Source organism: Ambystoma mexicanum, chromosome 5q (assembly GCF_040938575.1).
Source record: "Ambystoma mexicanum isolate Mex_15411 chromosome 5q, UKY_AmexF1_1, whole genome shotgun sequence".
NCBI classification, from domain to species: domain Eukaryota; kingdom Metazoa; phylum Chordata; class Amphibia; order Caudata; family Ambystomatidae; genus Ambystoma; species Ambystoma mexicanum.
This window is the reverse complement of record NC_090933.1, coordinates 610253978-610274729: the sequence shown is the minus strand read 5'-3', so window position 1 is coordinate 610274729 and position 20752 is coordinate 610253978.

Sequence of the window (20752 nt, the reverse complement as noted above, 5' to 3'; positions counted from 1 at the left end):
TCAGGGACAACCTGCCTGATGCACCACGGGTCACCAGATGATGTGCTGAACCATGAGATGAGGAGGCCTGCAGGTAGGACAGCACCTGGACGCTTGCAGCATCAATCTCCCTGCTGCACCGCAGTCTGCTCGATTAAAGCTGCACCATGGGACAAGGGTAACCACAGATCAAGGGAGAAACCACAGCAGGGCAGAGGCCACTGTGTTGCAACAACAGAGGAGTCAGGTGTCTCTCCAATTGTGCTAGTGTTTATGCATATCCTACACCCTGCGACCATGGTATCATGCCAGACACTGCATCATGGAACAGGAGGGACTGCATGGTCCCACTCTTTACGATGATGTGTCATGATGCCTGCTCCCAGGGAGCCGGTTCAAGCCCTGCGTCCCCGAAAGCGGACATCCAGTCCCCAAGGAAAGACCCAGCAACCCCATATAGGGGCCCTTTGGACAGTGTCCTGGCACCTATGGCGCCAGGCTCATAAAAGACATCAGTCCTGGCGCCATAGGCGCCAGGCTCATTATGGGAGTGCTTGGGTGCACTTACCTGATGCAGACCATGCTGCAGAATCCCGGCCTCCTTGAGGCATGAAAGGAACTACTTTACCTGTGGGACTAATTTACCATCCGGGCGTGGTCGGGGAAGGATACATACCTGATTGGAGGAAGGATACATACCTGGAACTTCTTCCAAGGCTATTTAAACCCCACCCGAACAGCCACACGTGCTTCGCATTGTTCTGCATCTAGCAGCTGGACGCTCACCGTGTCTGCTCCTGCATCCTGACTTCTGCCACGCCTGCCGGCATCCTGGATCACCTGCAAAGGAAGAGAAGAAGAGAACAGAAGAAGGAAAAGTCCTTACCTGCTAAATCCGCATCCCGGAGACATCTCGCCGACAATCCTGAAAAGGAAGACTTTTATTTAAAAGCTCATCGCGTCGATCGCTGCAGCGCCGCATTCCACTCACCTTTACAGGGCGTCTCCATGTTCAGCAGCGATCATCCGGATTCGGAGTCACGCCCCAGCGCCTAGGGAGAAAAAGGCAAGAACAAAAGGTGAGAGAGAGAAGGGAATTAGGAAAGCTAAATCTCCATGTTAAGACTTACCTGTTGATTCATTCCCTCTTCATTTCGGGTCCGCGCCGCATCCTGGCATTTCCGGACCCCGGCCTCTAAGGGGAAAAAGAGACATCAGCGTTAATGAGCGAATGAAAAGACATTACCAAAAAACGCTCATTAAAGACTTACCTGATTTCTACAAGGATTTCATCTCTCATCTCGGGTCGGTGCCTGTTCCCCGGCATTCCGTACCCCGGCCCCTATGGGGAAAAAGACACTAGCATTAGTACATTAATGCATGGACACAAGGGGAACCTCTTATCAAAAAACTTACCTGGAAGCCAAGCAAGTTTGGTTCTCACCAATCCGAAAATCCAGTTAAGTAACTGGATACCAACGCGCCCCTGCATCAGAAGCAGGATGGAGAGCTCGTCCTTCCAGACCCTAAGGTGAGACGCTACGGGGAATCACAGAAGGGTTTCGAGGAGGGTCAGAGGGGAAAGTGGGAGGCCGATTGCATTACCCTGCAGACAGTTAATCCCCTATTTTCCGTCTTCCGAACCCTGCGCATCACCTTAGAAGAGGTGACAGCAGCGCGAACCAGGCCAGCGCCTCCGTGGGAGCCAGGTGAGCGTTACAGAATGCGAAGCCATCCTACAAATTCCCACCCAGGCGCTATGGAAAGTTCTGAGACTGATCAGTTGGCCCAATTACTGGGGGAATTACGGGCCGAAGTACATGCCGGTCGTCAAGAGACTAATGCCCTCAGGAGGGAATTAATAATAACAAAGGAAAGAACTGATGACCTGGCCAGACAGCTTTTGCCAGGTCAAGCTGGGCAAACTCCTCTACCCGGTTCCGGAGGGAACCCCGCTCCTGTGGTTTCCAGTAACCCTGTGCAGATTGATCTACCCGGAAACATGCCGCTGGCCCCCTGGCCCCACCCGAACGCTTTGCTGGGGACCCCAAACGATTCACCGTATTCATGAATCAGTGTTGTTTGCACTTCCTATGCAGACCTGGGGCCTTCCCTAATGATCAGACCAAGGTAGCCTTTGTATTGTCATATCTCAGCGGCTGCGCTGCCGATTGGTCAGTTCCACTGGTTACTCAAGATGACCCGAATCTCCGTGATTTTCAAGGGTTTCAAGCAAGCATGGAAAGGTTATTTGCTCGACACTCTCAGGGGCAGGCTCTGGATGATGAACTTCTATCCCTGCGACAGGGCAATCAGGACCTCCTATCCTATATTGCAACCTTTAATAGACTAATTGTGGAAACGGGATGGCCAGAGGATAAAAAAGTCACGTTGTTTTATCGAGGCCTACGCGGAGAACTTAAAGATGTCTTGGCCCAAGTTGTAAATCCGCCCCAAGAATGCACAGAGTATATAAACTTAGTGGTCCAATTGGATCACAGACTTCAAAACAGAAAAGCAGATCGGTCCAGGTTTGGGACCCGGGTGTTGGTCAAGACCCATGCTTATCCCAAGGGAGTTGATGTCTCTGAGCCTATGCAAATTGGAGGGGTTAAAGGACCCTTAACTCAAAAGGAACGTGAAAGGAGGCGGCAGTTAAAATTATGTCTTTATTGTGGGAATTCTGGACACTTTCTACGAGATTGCCCGGCAAAACCACCCCGAAAAGCGGTAGGAGCCACTGATAAAAACCATGAAGACTCTGTTTCGGGAAACGACTCCGCCCGACAAGCGTAGGGGTCCGCTTGCCGAGCTTGAAAACTAACTCTCAGACATCGCATTTCATTGTGCCAATGGTTCTCGTAGATCCAGAACAGCCTAAGCGGTTGCATGCAATAAAGACATACGTCGATAGTGGGGCTATTGGAAACTATGTGGATCGTGAATTGGTCTCTAGGATTAACCTCCCTCTCCGTCCTAAAACCAGCAAAGATGTCATCACCACAGTCGATGGAACTGAAATTGCCTCTGGACCGGTAACACATTCCACTACTGAGGTGACTCTTATTGGTCCCGACGGCCATCGGGAGGGTATTGTGTTTGATCTAATCAAGGCTCCACAGTTTCAGGTTATTCTTGGAATCCCTTGGTTAGAGACACATAATCCTCGAATTGATTGGCGAGCTAAGAGAATAACCTTCCCGGATTGTACACAAACCTGCTACCCAGAAAACCTGAAGATTAATCTAGCATCTGTAACCTCTGTCTCCATGCAACTACCTCCGGAATACCAAGACTTTCAGGACGTCTTCCAAAAGGAACAGGCCAACACGTTACCTCCTCACAGATCGTACGATTGCCAAATCGATCTGGTGCCCGGTGCACAACCCCCTTGTAGCAGGATTTATGCCCTTACCGAACCTGAGAACCTGCATTTGAGACAATATTTGGATCAATACCTAGCTAATGGTTTTATTCGCCCGTCAAAGTCCCCGGCATCCTCGGCTTTGTTCTTCGTGCCCAAAAAAGAAGGCGACCTTAGAACTTGTATCGATTACCGCCCATTGAACCAGATAACGGTTAAAAACTGTTATCCTCTGCCTCTGATCCCTGAACTCCTTGACCAGGTGAAGGACGCTTGCATATACACCAAGTTAGATCTCCGGGGGGCTTATCATCTGGTACGAGTTAAAGAAGGCGATGAATGGAAAACTGCCTTCCGTACTAAATACGGATTATTTGAGTACCAGGTGATGCCTTTCGGATTGTGTAACGCGCCGGCTGCTTCCAATACTTCATGAATGATGTCCTTCGGGAACTCATCGATGTTTGTGTTGTCGTATATATCGATGACATTCTGGTGTACTCCTCTTCGGAATCTGATCACAGAAAACACGTCAGGGCAGTACTTAAAAAACTGCGCCAACACAAACTATCTGCTAAATTGGAGAAATGTGTTTTCCATACCACAGAAGTCGAGTTTCTAGGTTTCATCCTGACACTCAAAGGAGTCCGAATGGACTCAAGAAAAGTGGATGCCATCCTCAAATGGCCATCACCTAGCTCTGTAAAAGGGGTTCAAAGTATGCTCGGCTTTGCCAATTTCTATCGCAGGTTTATCCCGGAATTGTCACGCGTGGTACAACCCATTACTGCACTCTTGAGGAAAAATAAACGTTTTGAATGGTCTGAAGAAGCCGAGCAGGCCTTTCAGGATTTAAAAGCTAAGTTTACCTCTGCACCTATATTGAAACACCCGCGTCCAGATCTCCCTTATGTCGTCGAGACTGACGCATCCAGCCTAGCCATGGGAGCTGTCCTGTCCCAAAGAGATCCCGAAACCAACCAACTGCATCCCGTAGCATTTTGGTCCAGAAAATTCTCGGCACCCGAGGTTAATTATGCAATCACTGACAAAGAACTGCTAGCCATTAAGTCCGCTTTTAAAGCCTGGCGGCATTATCTGCTTGGCGCTCGACATACCATCACAGTGATCACTGATCACCGGAATTTACAGTATTTGAAAACCGCCAAGGCTCAGTCATCACGGCAGCTCCGATGGGCTTTGTTTTTCGCTGAATTTGATTTCGTGATTACCTATCGACCTGGCTGCAAGAATGGCAAAGCAGACGCCTTATCCCGAATTGGAATGGGAGAATCTGATACAAACTCAGAACCAGTACCAATAATTCCCGAACAGAGGATTCTAGGCATGACTTTGTTACAGACGCTTGAAGACATTCAAGCCAGAGTGAAACAACTCCTGGACCCTACAACCTTACAGGATTGGATAAAAAAGGGATCAGGCTTTACCATAGATAATGGTTTACCTTATTTCCAAGGACGCTTATTCCTGCCACATAAGGAATTACACAAACTAGTTATTTCCGGTTATCATGATACATTAATAGAGGGACACCCCGGTATTGCCAAGACAGAGGAAAAGGTGAAACGACAATTTTGGTGGCCCTCTTGGCGAAAAGATGTTAAATCTTTTGTGATGTCCTGTGGTGTTTGCGCCCAAAATAAAAGTCAAAAGAAAAGACCAGCCGGTCTCCTTCAACCTCTAGACATACCGCCAGCACCCTGGCACACCCTATCAATGGATTTTATTACGGACCTGCCTCCTTGTTCGGGGTACAATACTATTCTGGTAATTGTGGATTTGTTTTCCAAAATGGCCCACTTTATTCCTTTGAAAGGTTTACCTTCAGCTTCTGTCCTAGCCAAAGAATTCCTCGAAAATATTGTTCGGCTACATGGATTCCCATCTATACTAATCTCTGACCGGGGAAGCCAATTCATTTCCCACTTCTAGCGCAAATGTTGTCAAATGGTGCAGATCGACGTAAGATTATCGACCAGTCACCACCCTCAGACCGATGGTCAGAACGAGAGGACAAATCAGACCCTTGAGCAGTACTTACGGTGTATGTTACAGCAATCTGAAAGCAACTGGAATGACATTCTTTGGATAGCCGAATACGCATATAATAATTCGGTACACTCTGGAACTGGCCACAGTCCTTTTTATTCTTTGTTTGGGCATCACCCTCGAACCTCAAACCTTGACTCACCTCAGAACCTCGGAATGCCTGCAGTAGAACATCTGCATTCAACAATTACCCAAGCCTTCAAAGAGGCAACTACGCATTTACAGCAAGCCAAGAGAAAATACAAGGAGAATGCTGATCTACATCGGAGTGAAGCACCTCAGTATCAGATTGGGGATCAAGTGTGGTTAGCTACCAGACATTTACCACTCAAAGGTCCTCGAACTTTTAACCCAAAATATCTGGGACCTTATTCTATTACGGCAATAATTAACCCGGTGGCTGTTAAACTTGATTTACCAGCTAGTATGCGAATTCACCCTGTTTTTCATGTGTCACTTCTGAAACCAGTGGTACCCGGAACCCGACTACTCAAACCTCCAGAACCTATTCTAATAGATGGGGAGCCCGAATTCGAAGTGAAGAACATTTTAGACTCAAAAATGTTTAGGTCAAAACTGTTCTACCTAATTGATTGGAAAGGGTACGGACCTCAGGAGAGATCGTGGGAACCCAGCGACCATGTGCATGCACCTCGATTAGTCAGGAAATTCCACCGACTCTTCCCAGACAAACCAAAACCCCCGGAGGGAACAACCTTGGGAGAGGCCTTGGGGGGGAGTGCTTTCATGATGCCTGCTCCCGGGGAGCCGGTTCAAGCCCTGCGTCCCCGAAAGCGGACATCCAGTCCCCAAGGAAAGACGCAGCAACCCCATATAGGGGCCCTTTGGACAGTGTCCTGGCACCTATGGCGCCAGGCTCATAAAAGACATCAGTCCTGGCGCCATAGGCGCCAGGCTCATTATGGGAGTGCTTGGGTGCACTTACCTGATGCAGACCATGCTGCAGAATCCCAGCCTCCTTGAGGCCTGAAAGGAACTACTTTACCTGTGGGACTAATTTACCATCCGGGCGTGGTCAGGGAAGGATACATACCTGATTGGAGGAAGGATACATACCTGGAACTTCTTCCAAGGCTATTTAAACCCCACCCGAACAGCCACACGTGCTTTGTGTTGTTCTGCATCTAGCAGCTGGACGCTCACCGTGTCTGCTCCTGTATCCTGACTTCTGCCACGCCTGCCAGCATCCTGGATCACCTGCAAAGGAAGAGAAGAAGAGAACAGAAGAAGGAAAAGTCCTTACCTGCTAAATCCGCATCCCGGAGACATCTCGCCGACAATCCTGAAAAGGAAGACTTTTATTTAAAAGCTCATCGCGTCGATCGCTGCAGCGCCGCATTCCACTCACCTTTACAGGGCGCCTCCATGTTCAGCAGCGATCCTCCGGATTCGCAATCACGCCCCAGCGCCTAGGGAGAAAAAGGCAAGAACAAAAGGTGAGAGAGAGAAGGGAATAAGGAAAGCTAAATCTCCATGTTAAGACTTACCTGTTGATTCATTCCCTCTTCATTTCGGGTCCACGCCGCATCCTGGCATTTCCAGACCCCGGCCCCTAAGGGGAAAAAGAGACATCAGCGTTAATGAGCGAATGAAAAGACATTACCAAAAAACGCTCATTAAAGACTTACCTGATTTCTACAAGGATTTCACCTCTCATCGCGGGTCGGTGCCTGTTCCCCGGCATTCCGTACCCCGGCCCCTATGGGGAAAAAGACACTAGCATTAGTACATTAATGCATGGACACAAGGGGAACCTCTTATCAAAAAACTTACCTGGAAGCCAAGCAAGTTTGGTTCTCACCAATCCGAAAATCCAGTGAAGTAACTGGATACCAACGCGCCCCTGCATCAGAAGCAGGATGGAGAGCTCGTCCTTCCAGACCCTAAGGTGAGACGCTACGGGGAATCACAGAAGGGTTTCGAGGAGGGTGAGAGGGGAAAGTGGGAGGCCGATTGCATTACCCCGCAGACAGTTAATCCCCTATTTTCCGTCTTCCGAACCCTGCGCATCACCTTAGAAGAGGTGACAGCAGCGCGAACCAGGCCAGCGCCTCCGTGGGAGTCAGGTGAGCGTTACATGATGGGACAGTCGCATGGTACAGTACTGAGGAATGCTTTTGGAGCAAGAGGGGAACTCCACACACTTATCTCTGACTGATATATTATACAAAAGCACCACAAAGCATGTTCAAGCCTAACCTTGAAATGCTGCTGCCCCTGCAAGAAGTGCTTGCCTTGGAAACATTTCAAGTTACCACATGCCTGCTGCCACTACAGCAGAACCTTTGAATTACTTGTGTTGGCACAAGAGTGCATCCTCAGGCCCGCAGAGGGCCAGCTGTGGCACTGTTTGAGGAAGGGACCTTACAACGTGGAGACACCATGATGTATATTGCCGTGCAAGAATGTGGTCACGTTGCTTAGTGTGATGGTGCCAGATAGAAACCATGATGACATGCTGTCCATACATGCATGCACACAGACATGCAGTGATGCTACAAAGAATCACCACATCAATAAATGGCGCATGGCTCAGCTTAGGACTCAAAGAGAAACCCAGAGCAGAGCACACCTGCTGTCCTTTCTCATGTGGTGGCAGACGGAGCCACTGATTAAGTGCGTGGAGCAGTCCCCAGTAAGTCAGAAGCTTGACCTCCAGCCTGAGGGCATCTGTCAGGGACTGATGGCGGCCAGCCAGCAAGGCAGGGCACAAAAACTGATGATGAAGGCAGGATGGGCGACTGAGACAAAGATGCAGCCACTTTTCCAGCCTGCCCGATGCCCAATGCAACAAACAAGCACACCTCCTCACCAATACCAATCCAAGAATTTGAAACACAAGGGGTGCTATCTGCCTTATGGGCCCTATGGGTAGAGAGACTAGGGCTTTATTTCAATGCTACCCAAGACTTAGATACTGACGCCTCGTACAACACAGCCATGAGAGACTGGCAGACTATTGTAACCCTCAACCTTATGCAGATTTCGAGCGTTTCCAGCTCCAACAAGCTGAACAAGCAGCACTCAAACTAAGCATTTAATTCCAGACTTCACCACTTAGCTTCCACATCCATCCTCGTGGAAGAGACAGATGAGGTGGTTATTCAAGGTTGCTATTTGAATCAACTTTGCAGACAAATCCTGCAGGAGTCAGGTCTCACACTACAATGTATTTTAGAGCTAGGCCGCTCGCATGAATTCACAGAACTAAGCTCAGAAACAAATATGGAATCCTTATTACAGACATTCAAGAAGTTCTTGCGCTTGCCAAACACTGTCCCAACGAACCCGGGAGAACGAGTCCAGGAATTCTGACCAAAACCAAAGGATACACCCCAGCCTCAAAGAACCACCTGGTTGTGCTATTTCCTCAGTGGGACACTGGCATGCTGTCCAGTACGAAGTGTTAAATGCTCCAAATGTGGCCAATTTAATCATTTTGCCAAGGTATGCCGTGCTGCAACTTTTATACCACCGTCCAGGGACCTCAGAGTGCGACAAGTGGAGTCGTTGTAATAGTTAAACCCTGTTGATTCTGAGTATGTGAACGCAGTGTTCATAATGGACACACTATGGCGCAAACCTGGAAAACACCAACAAAGTTTCTGCTGAGTACTCATTAATGGACCCCCATGCCACTGCTAATTGTCACAGGGCGCATTGGAGAATGTGATGAGCCAGACATGAAATGCACTCTGAAAACCTTGTCCAGTCCTAAAACCAACAAAGGTCTGCATTTATGCATATGGAGGGAACACAGCGATTCCACTACCAGTAGTAGTGCATGCTACATTCCAACACAATGACAACAAGACCATCAGCAAAATCTTAATTGCACCTGCAGACACAGCATTACTCCTCAGCTGAAGTATGGCAGAGGAGCTCAAGATCTTCCACTTTGCTTTTGATGTGCACTCCAAAAAGTTGAAGACCTCTAGATCAAGTTCTGAATTGTTTTCAATGGAATAGGGTGTTTACGCACACATGCAATCTGCCTGCATACAAACAAGACAGTCCAACTCGTTGCACTCAAACACCGGCAAATACCTTTTCACCTGCACCCTAAGGTCAAGGAAGAACTATAAAAATAACAAGAGCCAGGCATCATCGAGAGGGCTTCCTGCCCCATGACCTGCATTTCCGCTGTTGTAGTCGCAAGAAAACCCAAGTAGCTGCACCAAGCCTGCATCTACATGGACATGAGATTGTCCAATAGAGCCGTCAAACGGAACAACACTCAACACCTACACTCAAAGACCTGCTTGCCGACATCCAAGGAGTGCAACACTTCTCCTAGCTGGATCTGAGAGCAGGTTACCACCAAATTCCTCTACACAAGGAGTCACGATATATGACCACTTTTTCTTCTCACACCCATCTGCACCAATATAAGCGGTTGATTTTTTGTGTGTCCTCAGCTTCTAAGATTTTCCAGAACATGATAAGACGGTGTCATCACAAGAATCCCAGGCATCGTCAGTGTCAGTATCTCGATCTTTGCCAAGTCACACACTGAACACCACCAACGGTTTAGGTTAGTCCTGCAGAGAATTAAGGACCACAGCCTAACGTGTAACAAGGAAAAATGAGACTTCTGTAAGGACAAACTAGAATTTGTGTGCTTTGTTTTCCAGATAATTCCCATATCCATGGATCTGCAGAAGGTGAGAGACATTAAGTCAGCCCCAACCTTGCAGAATCAGTTAGAAATGCAGTTTTCTGTTACTGATCAACTACTGAGGAAGATTCAAGCCCCTCAAAGTCACAGAACCGTGGGAGTGGGAGACACACAAGAGCAAGCCCTTCAGGTTGCAAAATCAGCCCTGACAGAAGACACAACAATGTATTAATTAGACCATCAGAGGCCCAAGGAGTTAATGGTTGATGCCAGCCACCACCTTCTTGGCTGTGTTCCGATGCAACGGACATCAAATAGTGAAGTATTACCAATTACATTTGTGAGTCGGTCCTTCACATCACCAGGTTCCAGATATTCGTAAATAGAAAAGGAGGTCAATGCTGTGCCCTGGGTCTGTCGCCATTTCCATCTTTAACTCTATGGAAGACCGTGCAAAGGTCTCAAAGATCACACACCGCGGATCCACATATTTAATATTTAATGAAAATTGAGAGGGAGACCCTCCAGCTTCAGGAATTCAACTTTGCCATGAAATATCACACTAGTGTGGGGAACCTAGCTGATTTCCTCTCCTGCCATCCCACGCATTCACAGCAAGAGAGTGCCGAGCAGTGTTCCACCTCAAAATACAGGAAAAACGAGTGGCCCAAGAAAATGTTCTCGACGCTCTATCCCTGGAAGAAATTACAAAAAAGACACTGCATGGTGCTTGCAAGCCAGAAATGAGGCCCTGTCTGCAGGGTGATGGATTGGGTTCATGAAAATCCACCGGCTTTGCACAGAATCGCCCTAATACCACCTGCTAAGCCTGCATTTCTGGAAAGAAGAGCTAGCAACATACGAATAGGGCCTACTCTAAGAGGATCATGTATAGTCGTCCTGGTATCTCTGACTAACCATGTGGTTCATTTAGCCCACGCAGGACACCAGGGCATCTGCAAAACAAAGTCCTCAGAGAGAAGGAATGGTTCCCCTGGCTAGATTACCGGTGCAGACATTAATATCATGTTAAAACCTCCTGTCAGGCAACAGGTGCAGCCCCTCCTTGTACTCCCATCGAGTCCATGCCCAGTGGACAGAGCCCCTGGGAAATCATTATTGCTTACTTCGGTTCTCTCCAAGGTGGGCAAAATACCAAGGTCAAGATAGACCAATTCTTGCACATCCTTCAAAGTAGAATTCGTAAATTGAACAACAGTGAATGCAGTGATTCCAAAATTGTAAAAGATATTTGCTGCCCGTGGACTTCCCACATATCGATTAAGACTGAAAATGTGCCTTCATTTCAGGCGTCTGAATTCTGCCATTTTCTTGATGTGCTAGGCATCAGGCACATGAAGATCACTCCTTATTGGCTGCAGGCAAATGGAGATGCCGAGTGCGTTCTGAGGACGCTCAACAAGACTCTAAGAATTGCTTCAGAGAATCAGGAAAACTCAGAGCAGGCTATCTTCCAATTTCTTAGGGAATGCTGTTTGATGTCTCATACAAACACTGGTGTTGCCCGGCAACCATCCTAGAACGCTGAGCACCTAAAACAGTGATACCCACAATTCCCCAATGGAGACCAGTGATCTATCCTGAGATACTAGAAACAGAACAGCATTGGGGATACTGCCCTCGTCAGAAATTCAAGGCCACAGAACAGGTTTTCCCCCTCATTCAAGCCTCTACCCATGATCATCACAGCCAAAAAAGGGAACATGGTGACGGCCCAGAGAGGATCATCCTCCATCACCCAAAATTCTTTACATTTTCATACTCTACCAAGTCACCCCTCTGGAGCATATTGTGCAACGTTTGCATGTCCTCATAGGATTGTGTCACACGTGTTCTGTGATTCCCTAAATTAAGTTAGTTGTAAAAACCCATTGGGCAGCCTGTTTATTTGAACCACTATTAAGATCACTGCAAGGAGATGTGTGAACACAATTTCATGTTAGGAGTAGCTAGAGGATAGCCCCTACTGCTTGGAACTGTAGGTATTGACAAGAAATAACAGAAAAATGTCCCTAGCAGAAACAGTGTTTGATAATTTCTAAAAGATTTCTTTGATCCTGGAATTAATTGCACAACATTTTTGCACAGTCCTCTACAATCAATAGATGCACTCAGATATTAATTTAGCTCCACAAACAAGTGATCAACATCAATTTTTACACCATTATGGTTTGCAATTTGAACGTGAGCCAATCATGTACACAAACATTTCAAATGAGTGAACTCATACACAGACAATCAAACAGAATTTAAAGTGCAACATAGGGTATAAAAACAGGGGTACCAAGAGAATCCACATACAAAAAGTGTGCACATTACAATGTGCAAAAAACACAACGTACAAACTGAACAAATACAACCACGTCATATTCACACATTATCCTGTAAAATGTGTGAAATTATGGCATGCAAGACTTTGTAAATAATTTCCTACCTTCTCTGTGTGTACTAAACACACCAAACTGCATTCATCTCATGATTCCTAAGTCTAAGGCCTAAATGAATTCGATTCCTAATTCTAACACATGAATAAGTCTTTAGATGAATCTTTTCATCATTATTTCTTTTGCACTGAAGGTGCCAGCACACATCTAATACCACATGCAAGGCATACAATAAGCAGTGATGCATAGCAATTTGCAGTGCAATGCTGTAGGTGTGCTAATTAAATCGACACTTGTGTAGCACAGCTAGCTATTTAAACTTCCTTTTTCATTGGAATCACAGTTCACACGGCATCTCTTTCTGCCCCTAGGGCCCCCACCACCCTCCTTTATCTGCTCACTCTAAATGCAAAGAGGCTAATGGGAGATAGTGGAGATGATTTCTGCTGCACTATTGCAATTGCCAAAGTCCTGTGTGGGAGTGTGGGAGAAACATTCTCTCTTTTTTAAAATAATTGCAAACCAGAAGTTATCTTGCTTATACTTTCATTAAGCTCACTATATCCTGTCTATCAAAGACCAGTGTGTGCATTTATTTTAAATAAAAAAGACAGTCCTGTAATTCCCTTCCTAAAAATGTAAGTTAAATAATATATAATTAGAGCATTGTGATACTGCATTCTCTACATGTTTTTCAGTAAAGTTTAAGTAATCGTATCTAACGCTTTTGTTCGGAAGGGTGCATTATATTGACAAGTGGACATTTTGAAAATGCACATGATCACATGGCCAAATGCATTTGATGGCAATCCTTGTTCTGTGGCTTGCAGGTTGCACAATCTGTGCAACTGGTGCTAAACCCATGAGCTGATATGAAATTTCTTCTCATCCTATAGTTTCACCCTGTTGCTTTATACCAGCTCTCTTGAAAGTGAGATGGCTGCAAAACTACAATGTTCACCTAGTTTGCCCAGATCTCTGCCCACTAAACCATCCACTCTTACTTTATTTCCTCTTACATTATGAATACACAAAGCTAACTAGAAGTTTATGCAAAGTAAAGCAATAGTTCAATCCAGTATGTACAGCTATTGATCTACAGCTCCCAGTTCTAATAGCGAAAAATACTGCTTTCATGGATGCTTAGGGCTAGAATGCCATGCTTGTGCTTACCTGAATCAGGCTTGAGGACTGTTAATGGCCCTTCACTCCCCCTGAAAGTGGTAAAACAGTTGCTATCACTGAAAGGCAAGGGCCATCTTGTCCACCTGAATTTGACAATTGCCCTCCCTGCCGCAAAACCATACTACATCTCAGGCTATGACGTTCCTTTAACATTATGAACTTTTTGGTTTTCTGAAACGTCTGAACTTCTCTGACACTGCCCTGTGCAATAATGACAGCACCCAGCCACGTAGAGCCTTGCACTGAAAAATGTTTTCACAGCCTTTTTATCATATCTATTTATTTTGTCCATTCATGCAGCTAACCTTTACATTTTACAGACACTCATCACCCTAATGTATTACTTCAGAGGCACATAGAAATGCTGTATTCTTGCTAATGTTATGTCTTAGGTACAATAACTTCTGGTGAGATTTAAAATATCAGTACAAAATTGCTAATCAAATAAGTTTTTTTGATAATCAAGAACATTTTTATTAGCAAATGCTGCTAATGAATTACTGAAAACTAATTTATGCTTTGCAAATGTTAGTTCTCACCTATTGTTGCACATGTGACATAATGTGACATAATGCTCTTGTCTTCAGAGTCTACGTCTCCAATAGATGGAATCAGAAGCCTACTCTGGGGGTACGTTTTGGCGGTGTAGCTGTATGCCGGCTTCCTCCGGACAGATATAATGAGCGCACCCTGCATAGAACCACACAATTAAGAATGTCGGTAAAGGGTTTTCGAGACCACTATTGCATTGGGACCTTGTTAGGACTGCCTAGGTGTCGAAGGGTGTGGCCAACAGACTGAACTTATTCTAGAGTCCACATCTCAGGAGTAATGGTTACACTCAGCGCAAAGGGTGTCATGGCGTCATATGGCAGTTCGATACTCGCCTTCTGAAAGAGCAACAGGGGCTGATAAAATATGAAAATATGCATGTGTATAAGCCCTTGCATCATATGTCTGTAAGGGCTATCAGTTTTACCAGAAAAGCATGTGCCTTCAATTGGTGTGAATCACTCATACAGGCCAAGTCCCAACAGGTGAGCATGAATTAGTGGTCCTTCGTCCTGGAACAATGTCAAGTCACAGTACGAAAATGACCTTGCATGTGTCAGGAAGGTAGTGTCTATTTTCTGTGTAGGCTGACTAGAAGGTGCTTACCCAGTCGTGCACTGAGTGCTACGCAAATGCCTCTGAGCATTCAGAGACGACAGTGGACCCTTCTCACCTGCGTTCATAACATCTGCAACAAGAGTGTGAGGAGACATGTGATGAGACATGTGATCACATTTGGCGTACGTCACATAATGCAAAAAATAAGAGTGCTGCTATTGTGAGCGTCACTGTAGCACTTCTCAGGGCCATGCGCGGATACCATAAGGCTGTATCTGCAGACAGGTACACTGACAAGGAATATTGTAAAATTGAAGTCCAGATGTAAGTTCCTGTTTGTACCGCTCCCTAAGGAGAATTGTTATAATGGGTGACTGAGACAGACCAGGGTTTCAATGGTACCTGTTTGACTTCGAGGCAAGTTCATGGACTGATCTATAAACTCAATTAGCACACCCCGTTGTGCATACCCGAAGCCGAGTAAATGATATCTTGAGAATTGCTTTAAAACATGGTTGAAAATTGCTTGTTCATCCCTGTTTTATGTGCTTTAGTTGTGTAAATCCACTGAGCTTCCTAATACAGGAGAGCATTGATGGCATTTAGAGATGATACCACCACATCCAGTGCCCACCAGGAAATGTCATCAGGTCTATATTGGTGCTGCAAAAAGTGTGTTACCAAGGGTGCTGCAGTATTCTTCCACAATATTTGATATCTATGCTCAATGATCCTCTTGTGAACTGGTCTACTGGTCTGACCAATGTATTTACGCCCACACGGGCATTGAATACATTAAATGACTTGCAGTGTTTTGCAATAAGAAAAGTGTTTAAAGATGCACTCTTTGCCATCACAATTTCATGTTAGACACCTCCTCTAGTCTGTTGTCTGGTGGGATCCTATTGGGATAGTAAAAAGAGGTATACAACGATGGCTTTGACACCCCTCCTTTGCTTATTACCTGGTGAGCCCATATTTGGATAGTTAAAAGGAGTGCACGCATTTAGCTTAGACACCATCCTTCAGTCTATAGTCTGGTGGGCACCCTAGTGGGATAATATAAAGAGGTGCACACACTTGGGTTAGACCCCTCCTCCATGCTGTTGCCCGTCAGGACCCTATTGGGATAACAAAAAGAGGTGAGTATAAGTGCTTAGACACCCTCCTGTGCGCCTTTACCTGGGGAGAGCCAATTAAGAGAAAAAAGAGGTTCATACATCTTTTCAAAATGTACACTCCACATCAATGGGCCCACTAGGGCATTGAGGGAGGGGCAGATGCCACACCTTACTTAGGTTTCATTGCTGACATTGCATTGTATGGCCATTGTATTTCCACTACTTGCCTAAGATTCATGCAAATGGTCCTTTGTTCATCTCTTTCCCACCTTGGCCGATTGGCCACTGCCCTACCCTAGTGGTTCATGCTATGACTCTAAGGTCACTCTTAGGCTTTTAGTCTGGAGAAGCTAATTGCTTTCAATACCACGGGCCTCATTACAAGTTTGGTGATAGCCTTGTCAGTAAAACCGGCAGGCTGCCGCCAAACTTGCAATTTGTTCCGGCACCCGCAAATGGGCAATTACCGGGTCATTACGGCTCTGCCAGACCCGGTAATTGCCCATTTGCAGGCGCTGGAAAAAAGATGGTCCCCATTCCCATTCGGCCCCGTAGGGCCGAATGGGAATGGGGAGGTCGGATGCACAGGCACCGTTTATAACAGTGCCGGTGCATCCGACATTCTGTGCTCGTAGTTTGCCGGTCCGGGATCTACGGTACTAGCAAGCTTATAATGAGGCCCCATGTCTCGAAGTGAGGTCTTGATACCATCTTGTATCCCACAGGCAGTGGGTTGTCCTTCCCTTCCTCTCACTGGACAGAATGTGTGTCGTTTTCAGCTACAAATGGTAAACACGTTCTATACAGGTATGAGCCCTTGTGGCATTGTCTTCTATTCCCAGGTGTGTGTCATGTCTATAAGGAAGGGAAATGTGTTCTATCTTGAATGATGAATTCCTTGAGTGACAGTGAGTGGGTGATGTCATGGATAGGATGATGCGGGGAACCCTGCATGTCAGAGGTATATATGGTCCATGACTGTCAGTTGATCCTGAGAGCTGCGTGGATGGATTTCTGGGTGGGAGCTACTCCTACTACTATAACCTACTACTACAACTCTTTTTGTGTAAAGTGTTTTGCTAAACAGAGGGTAGGTGTTTGATCGCTTTCTTCAGCTGACTCCCTCCTTTGGAACAGCCTCCCTCTGCCTCTGCACCTTGAGCAGGACTTTCTTAAATTCCAGAAGCTCCTCAAGTCCTCACTCTTCACCTCCTCCTTCCCTTCTTCTCTGCTCTGCTAATCCCACAGTTGCTTTAATTGGTGTCCGGGCCCCTTATGTATTCTAGGGGCCTCTGACCTCCCACACCCAATCGGCCCTGTTCCTGTCTTCCCTCAGCATTTGCATTGGCACACCCTCTGCCCTGGAGGATCACACTTACTCCTTACGTGGTCCTTGGACATGTAGCACTCAACAACCCAAGCACTTGTGTCTTACCCATGAGCCCGGAACTGCCTAGCACTTAAATTGTAATTGTAATTGCTTATTTGTAAAGCACTTATACACAAGTGAAGTGCTTCAATGCGGGAAGGGAACAAGGGAATACAATCATCATTCTTAGGGCTTGAAGATTCTGAATGATTTAACAATAGCTAGCATACTAGGCAAGAGGCATATATACTAGAGAAGTGCTTGCCAAAGAGGGGGAAAGAGGGAGGGGAGTGATGCATACAGATCAATAAACTACAGTACTGGCCTGGCAACATTTCAGGTTGCTTGGAAGTTGGTCATCCAATGCGCCTTTGCTAGAGTATTTCAACCACCAGCTAGGGAGGGGAGACAGAGGGAGGACTGGAATGATAGACTTGCAAGGCCTAGAACATTCACGGTCAAGGACGTGCAAGTGTGCAATCAGGAAGTGCGAGGGAGGGGAAGGGGGACTAGTGTGCCACAGTCCAGCAGACCTGGTTAAGCGTACAGTGAGCGCCCCACTCATGGAGCATATTGCAGTAGTGCCAGATAAAGTGCGGAGGCCCGGAGGCAGTGCAGTACTGGCGGGGAGGCCTGGGAGTTGTGGAGCTCTGGAGGTCCACCAGACGGCCAGTCAGCTAAGTGAGCAGGTAAGGGAAGAGAGAAAGGAGGGAAACAAGCGAGGTGGAGGAGGTTAGCAGGGGAGAGGGAGAGAAAAGGAGCCTTTTTCCTCTGCCCTGTTACTTGCTGCACTTGCACGTTCTGCATACTCACAAGGCATAGTAGGTTTGTCCTTCCTCCTTTTCCCTTACTACGTCTTAACTCTGATACTAGCTGCCTCCTGTCCGATCTATACAGTGTGCATCATTTTATTAAATACCACAATTTCATTTGCATAATATGAAGAATTTCTCAGAATAACCGTCTAGATTGGTGGTTTGTTTACCAGCAATTTGCCAGAGTGCTGGACATTATTTTCCTTTGCACATGGAAATTCAGGCCGTTGGTGACCCAGACATGTATGTGGAGTTACTAAGGCATGTTGGAATCTGGATACACTATGCTACCTTCCTAGGCATGTTGGAATCTGGCTACACTTTGCTACCTTTCTTGGCCTAATATAATCTGTCCTTACTGTTGTCACCTGCCTTAAATGAATGTGGCCCTCATATGCTAACTTGGAATAATTGAATCTGACACAGCTGTGCTTAATGTACACCTCGAATCTCGCTTTGTGCTGCTAAATCATCATGCTTCTTCTGACATTATTGCACTTACTGGACATACTTGAATGTTCCCTTGATTTGCTAACTTGTGCTACTGGAATTTGACCTTACTGGACTAACTGGGCATGTGAACGAAGGATAGCACAGGGGCAAAGAGCTGCTCAAGGAAGCAACACCCCACAGAACAACAGATGTTCGGTTCGAGTCCCGAGACCGAACTCAGGTATGGTATTCGGTGGTTACAAAAAAACAATTAAATAAATATGGACTGTGATCACACTATGTTAACTGTTCATATTAAATGGCATATTGGCCTTACTGTAAAAATGGGACCAACATAATCTTGATGTACTGGGCAAGTTGGGTACACTGCAATCTTCTCTCCCTACTGCTGCTGCTAATTGGACGTTGGGATGGAACCAGTGATTATAATGAATTGAATTTTGAACGAATCGAAAACATCTAAATAAAAATAACTAATTTGTTGAAACTATATAGATGTAGTTGGGAATGGGAATTGTAGTTTTGGGGGGGTGGGAAAAGTATGAATAAAAATAATCAGGGGGTTTTGGGGATCCTCCCCCCACAAAAACGAAAAGAAATTAAACGTATTTATTTTTAGGTGTTTTTGGTTCATTAAAAATGCTTTTGTTGTTTTGTGATTCGTTAAAATCCACCACTGATGAACCTGACACCTGTAGTATCATTTTGACATAATGAAATCTGTCATCTTAACTTTACTCTGAATGGACCCTACAAGTGAGGCACTTACAGTTGGGCGACTATACCCATTAACCTATAAGCATATAAACCTATTTCCAGGAATGAGGGGGGCAATGAAGGAGATTTAACACAAAATAACTGCTTCAGTGATGTGTAAATAGTTAATGTAACCCCAATAGCATTAATTTGACTGGCCACACAGCCCCACCACCAAGCTTATGTACAGCCTTAACGATATCCTCAAGGACTATTGATAAGCACTCTCTCTTCGGTCTCAGCCAGCGGATAGTCTTATTCTGCAATCCTTCGCTGCAATCACAGTAATCTGCTCTACAGAAAGAGGTGAGGACTGTAATACAAGTTCTGCATTTACAAGGCCTCCACTCGCTGGACTAGGCAGACAAACATTGCTGGCTCTATCTTGGGCGTTGTAATCATGCAGAGAAAAAGTTGCAGCAAGGTTAGGAGTTGTGTCCCAGGGGGAACATTAAACCAATAAAGGGAAACCCCCAACTTTAAGACCATTTTGTGCCCACATTAAAGACAGAGGAGATCCAATTCCATTTCTTTCATGACTGAGGTGTCAACACATGAGGGGCTTTGCTTATTAGCAAATCCATTGCTTTCGCGAGTAGGGCCAGACAGTCACTCAACTTTGATAGCAACTCTACTATGATTTTTATGGGCCCTAATAATCATGAGAGGGCACTTGATAAGGCACAGGAGTTTCTATGATTCTGATTAGATTTAGTCCGGACAGAAAGCTCCTGAGGGGTTGCAAGTTGTTATTTTAGTCCCCAAATTGACTTCTGTGCAGATAAAACCTTTCGCAAATCAACACCAGTATGCGTGAAATTCAACAGTTGGACAGAGACAGCCCAGCTCTCCAGGCAACTGGAAATGGCCCAAGAGATTGCAGTCTTTCGCGTATTCCTGTGCTACTGGAAATATGGTGTTGCCATGGCAGGACATTCTAAGATGTGGGACTGGCTAAATAGGAGCACATTGAATACCAAGGGCTTGGCTCACCCAGGTCGGTAATCGAGTCAACATTGACAGCATTGCCCTTGATCACAAATGGGCTGAGACTCAGCATGCCAATGTTCACTCTTGCATTTGATTGAACACTAGCAAAAATCCACCTGACCGTGAAAGCTTCCCAGCCTGCCTTGCGTGGGAGTGCAGCTTTGCCTGAGACAGACCCAGTGATGAATTCGTCCAAGCTTTTGGGACAGCCTTAGAGGAACGGACCTCCTCATCGTTCGTGTTCCCTTTGGAGGAGCCTCCTTTTCGGAAACGTTCCTTTTCACCATGGCATCATTGGCAGGGGAGGAGATAACAAGCCCTACAAACCCTGCACACTAGTGCTGGCGCGGTCAGGTTAAACTGCTCACTAGTTTCTTCCCAGGCGGCTCCATCACCACCAGCGCTGAACTCGGAACCAAAAGTGGCCTTAGAAATGTTTTTCAAAGCAGCCCCATATTACACTTGGGTGAGCAAGCCCAACCCCCATCAAGAAGGG